The sequence below is a fragment of the Pelodiscus sinensis genome, chromosome 3 (assembly GCF_052426305.1).
Source record: "Pelodiscus sinensis isolate ZL-2025 chromosome 3, ASM5242630v1, whole genome shotgun sequence".
NCBI classification, from domain to species: Eukaryota; Metazoa; Chordata; order Testudines; family Trionychidae; genus Pelodiscus; species Pelodiscus sinensis.
The window spans coordinates 91,816,416-91,822,415 of record NC_143054.1 but is presented as its reverse complement, the minus strand read 5'-3'; positions in this window follow the sequence as shown (position 1 = coordinate 91,822,415).

Genomic DNA, 6,000 nt, shown 5'->3' with positions numbered 1-6,000 from the left:
AATTTAAAGTTATTTCAAAATAATTTCCTAGTGCAGACATGCCCTTAGTGTGGGGGCTTTGGAAGCAAGGAAACAAAGAGCTAGAAGAACAATACCTCATGGGACACTAGAGTGGGCATGCTCAGTAGAAGCTGTTATTACACTGCTTAAATACTTATCGCATCATGTTCATCCCCCAACTCTGGCCTCCTGGTCAGAGGTCACTAGCTGAGGTGGCTCCATGCTCTCAAATTTCCTCCAGGATGCACAGTGTTTTCTGGCAGCACTAGCTGGTCCTCACCCTGTGCTGTAGGAGCCCAATCATGTTATGGATGCTCTGGGGTGAGGGAAGGTGTTCCCTACATTCCTACTCTCTTCATGTGTGCAGGAGCAGCCATCATCTGGAAGATCAAGTGGAGTAGACTGTTTCTGGACAAAAGATATTACACATGAGTTGATGCCCTTTAATGACACTCTTCCATTTGGTAAATGGAACCAAACAATGTAACCAGCTAAATTCAGACCTGGACGCTACTACCACTTGGCTGAAGTCAAGGCTGAAGTTGTATACACTTAGGCTACGTCTACACTGGCACCTTTTTCCGGAAATGCTTAAAACAGAACAGTTTTCCGTTATAAGTATTTCCGGAAAAAGAGCGTCTACATTGGCAGGATGCTTTTCCGGAAAAGCCCTTTTTCCAGAAAAGTGTCCGTGGCCAATGTAGACGCGCTTTTCCGGAAAAAAGCCCCAATCGTCATTTTCGCGATCGGGGCTTTTTTGTGGAAAAGACTACTGTGCTGTCTACACTGGCCCTTTTCCAGAACAGTTTTCCGGAAAAAGGACTTTTGCCCGAGCGGGAGCAGAATAGTTTTTCCGGAAAAGCAGCTGATTTCTTACAGTAGATCGTCAGTGTTTTTCCGGAAATTCAAGGGGCCAGTGTAGACAGCTCGCAGCTTATTCTGGAAAAGTGGCTGCTTTTCCGGAATAAGTGGCCCAGTGTAGACACAGCCTTAAAGAAGAGCTGCCTTTGGAGCAATGTGTTTTGTTCAATTTAGACTGTAAGCTGTTTGGGACAGAGACTATGTCTTCCTCGGTGTATGGAAAGGGCTGAACACATTTTGGATGGCACTGCAATCTAACCATTAATAATACACTAAATAAACATTTAATGGTCACAGCTGTCAACATCTGAATTTCCAAGCTCTACCTATTTACACTGGAGACAATGATGGTTCTTTTTATCGATATATATAGATACTGGTATCCTGGGGTTATTAGCATGCTAGTACTTGCAATGCTTTTTAATGAGCGAATGTCATTGCCTCTTCCTGTCATGTTTTTTAATTCTTTCTTTGTTCCCAGTCTCTCTCAGAAGTCCAGAGAGACTTGAGCCATTTCCACTTTTCAGGTTCTCTAGTCATAATAAAAATAAAAAATAACGACAGGTGAAAACAAACTAAGGCAGCAAAACAAGAGGGAGACCTAATTTGAATATTTTTTTATTTAACAAATGCTTTTCTAGCCTTTTTCACATCTCTTATTTGCTTAAATTTGCAACTCTGAGCTGAGAGAATATGTCACACTTTGGTCCAATACGGATGCACATAAAAAGACGTTGCAAAACTTATCAAATGCCAAAAAATTCACAAGTGTCAAAATTTGAGCATGAGGCACAAGCCAAATAGCCCTCCTCTGATTGTTCCGGGGGTTGTTCCTCAAGAGCTGGCTTGAGGAAACAGAAAATGGCATAATTGCCACTGAATAATAGTTTGGTATTCACGCTGAATACTGTATAGCATTTGATGTAATACTGGTGCCTCAAATATGGTGAAGTTTATGGGCAGACCCATGTGGGAACTGTGCCATATTACCCTATTTTAACCAGCAAAATCTGCCCTGTTTGTTGGAAAGATTAAACCCACTCAACGTGAAACTGTACAACATTTTATGAAATAGGAATATTTTCCACAGAGTCCTAGGTCTTGTCATATAGTGAATAAGATAGTTTAGCAAATAGTCCAGGATTTTCCAACAAAGGGGTAACTGGCACCCTCCTTTTCCCTGTCTCTGCTAGTTCCAAGTTTTTGGCATGCAGCCCAGTTGTTTTTAATTTAAAAGGACCTGAAATGAGAGTAGAAGTAGCAGAGGATGGTAATATCTCTCTGTACAACCAGCTGTGACTAATCATATCTGTGAAAATGTGAAGTATGGTAATGATATTATAACTACACTGAAGAGAACCTGCAGATTCACTACTGTGTGCTCTTGGCTCTCTGAGGGCATGTCTACACTCCAAGTTTTTATTTCAAAATTATGTCGCGCTGGAGGACTTCTTACTCCAATTCCAGTAACGCTCATTTCACGAGGAGTAAGGGAAGTTCTTCCTTTAACTTCCTGCTGTGTAGACAGTGCCCAAAGCTGAATTAAGCTATTTCAACTTAGCTGAAATCACGTAGCTTAATTCGATTTTAGCCCTGCTGTGGAGACATACTCTGAATTACTAGGAAGCCAAGAATTTTGAAGTGAAAAATCAGGAGAGCAATTATATGGAGGGGAGAGAGAAGAAGGTGCCCAGAAGATGGTCTTAATGGACATCAGAGATATGTGAATGGGTGGGTGAGAAAGGAAGTATTCACACTCCCTTTCCTCTCACCATTGCATTGCTTTGACTTAGTGTGGAAAGTGGATGGTTCATGATCCAATTTGCAAGGAGAGAGGAAATCATTTGGAAGGCCTGTGGCTGTAGGCAGTGTATTGACATGGGACAGGCATGGTAGGAGGAAGTGGTCTCCTTCAGGTGGACAGTCTTCAGCAGTTTACCAATATCCAGAACTAAACAAAGGGACAAGGTCTGCAAATAGGTCTACAAAGGGAAGGACCAACCACTATTTGAGAGAGGAAACTGGAACAAAGGCCCAGATGGATGACCATCTTCAGATAGAGGCAAGCAGAATCCATCTGAGGTGCAGATGTCATGCACTCCAAAGTGGCAGCTACTCCACCTTACTGCAAGAATACAATGCTCCCTTCTGCCAGTGACCACATGCAGCTACTAGCCAATGTGCAGGGAAAGGGAAAAGCAAAGCCTTTTTAAAGGCCCTCCCTACCTTAGGCCACCCAGGCCCATAAACAGTGCTAGCATTCCCCCTCTAACTGGCACTCAAGGAGGTCAAACACCAGGAGCCTGCTGGGCCTCCTTTACAGATGTGGAAGATGTGTGAAGGAAGTAGATTCCCTGCACTTTCTCCTCATCCATGTGCAATCCAGATGCCCCAGGAGCTGGACTCTGGCCCATAGGCAGTATTATTTGTAATAATATTGCTAACATGAGAACATCTGGTAGCATTTCTTTTCCATACACCATTGGGCAAAAACAATAGAATTTTGGTGAGATTAGAACATTTCTGTTCCCAATTCACCCTGGGTTCAACTGCTGCTGAAAGGACCTTCCAAGGCAACAATCCCAAGATTTTACTTGCCCCAGCAGGTGTCATTATCAAGCAGTGGAGCCAAAGCACAGAATGGAATAACAAAGTAATTTGCACTGGGATTTTATTATTAATCATTATTATTATTTATTTTTCAATAGATAAAAAACACTTATTTTAAAAACTTTTATTGCTCTTTTCCATTGTGCACAATAAGAAAGTTACCTGACTGAGATAATGTATAATTTCTAGTTGTCTGGGGGGAAAACCAACCAACCAGCTATTTTAAAATAAAAATAAAAATGATTGGGTCTCAAGTTCGGGAATCTGTTGAAAATGAATGTAACTAGGTTCACATTTAAATCATTTCAGTTTGGCCCTTAATTTAAAGGCTTCTTATTTTATAATGTGTCCCATAAATCTAATAAGTCCAGCTAAAAAGATTACAATTTTTACACACACAATGCAGAATACACAAATAATTTAACGACTCCAAAATATTTTGTTCAGATTTTCCTTTTTGTTAAGATATGGTATGACTTAAACCTGCAAGATGTTAAAAATAAAGTCTTTGTACCGGGTGCATGTCATACGACCATGCTGTATCTAACTGTACTGAAAGCCAGTTCACAATATTGCTCATGGTTAATTTATGCCTGGCAAATTATTATGACATGTCTTTCATTGGATAAGATCAATATGTGACAGTGGCGAAAGCAGATAACATACTATCTACCATACTGGTATCTGCTATAAATTTATACAGCTTGATGATAAATTGATGTTATTCGTGAACATGTAGTTTTGACAGTGCACATTTTGAATTTAAGTATTTGAAAAGTCTCACTAATGCAAGTAAAGACTGCATTTTATATACAGTAAATGCAAGGGACCCTAATTGTGCCTTTGGATGCACATATCCTGTTCCGTGGAGTCCAGGTCAGGTAAAGCTGCATATGCATCCAAGAGAAAAATAAGACCCAGAATTTGTTATATGGTGTACTAGCAAAATCGTGCACAAAAACACAAACATCGCTGATACACAGCACTGGTCTCAGATGCTGCACTTTTCCAATTATTAAAATCAGATGTTTTGGATTAAATTTAATTGTAAATGTATCCATTCCTTCTGATGCAGTTGTCATCCCTTAAACTATATTCTGGGCCCCTTGTATTACATATTAAATTAGATCTGTATTACACAGAAAGGTATCTTTTTTTATACAGCAGAGCTCCACTGAATTCTAGAGCAATGTTAATTAATTACAAAACGATTCAATTGCCTTTAGTGAAGCAATTCTAAAATAGCATAAAGTGAAAATGTCTATATTACAGTAAGGTTGAACCTCTCTAGTTCAGCACTCTTGGGACCTGACCAGTGCCAAACCAAAGAATTTAGTGGACCATAAGAGATTAATACTGCCTAGCAGAATTACCGGCACTTTCATTGCTTACTGGGATGTTAGAAGACATTTGGGGTAAATTAAAGCAAAATATCAGCACGGAACATTGGAAGCTAGGTCTAGTGGTTATAAACACACTTTATGGGACCGCAGGAAACTTGGCCACACCCATGACAAGTGGACATTTGTTAACTAAAATCATGCCGGACCATGGATGTTGCCAGTCCAGAGAATGCCAGACTAGAGAGGTTCAACCTGTAATATAAAGTCTCACTTATCCTGAAAAAAGCAAGATATCAAGCTAGCTCTAAGAATCTCCATGCTCATTGCAACCCTCAGGCCCTCTCCAAATCCCACAAAACTTCATTTGATACACTCCTTTGTAATAAATGTTAGAAAAGTTATGTCATTTGAGACTGGGGGAGCTCAGTGCTTTTGTAAATATGTAACTAGAGAATGTTAAAAACATGCACCGTACGTCTGATAGATTTTATGGTATTGATCATCAACCTGTGTAAATTGGCAACGCTCCATTAATTTCAAAGGAGCTATGTTGATTCACACTGGCTGGGAATCCGGCACTGTATTTATCGAACCTCCTAAGGATCTGCGGATCATGTACATTCCAGGCAAGTTGTTGATCTTACTCGCATCTCAGGAGAAACTCCACAGGATTACTCCTAATTTTCACCACTGTAATTCAGATCAGAATCTGACCATTGCACAGGTTGGACCTCTCTGGTCCGGGACCCTTGGGGCTTGACCAGTCCCAAACAAGGGAATTTGCTGGATCAGAAGAGGTCCTCTGCTACCAACTTTGCAGAGCACTTTCTCTCTCCACTGCCGGCCCCAGACGCCCCCTCCCCACCCCCCTTGCTGGGCTGCCATGCTGCTGTGGCCCAAGCAGCCTGGACTGCCCCGGCTCCCACCCCACTACTAGAGCTGCCATATCTCTGGCCCCAGCCCAGATATCAGGGCTGCCATGTCACAGCCCCGCTATTGGGGCTGCTGTGGCCCCTGCTACACTATCAGGGCTCCAGCACTGGTCCCAGCCCCACCGGGCTTGGAGCCGCCAGCCCTCTTGCTACTGGGGCTCACAGCCAGGACTTCCTGGGGCCCACTAATGGCCAAGAAACGAGTCTGTTAGAATAGTCTAAGTTATTACATGGGCTTATTCTACAACTGATGA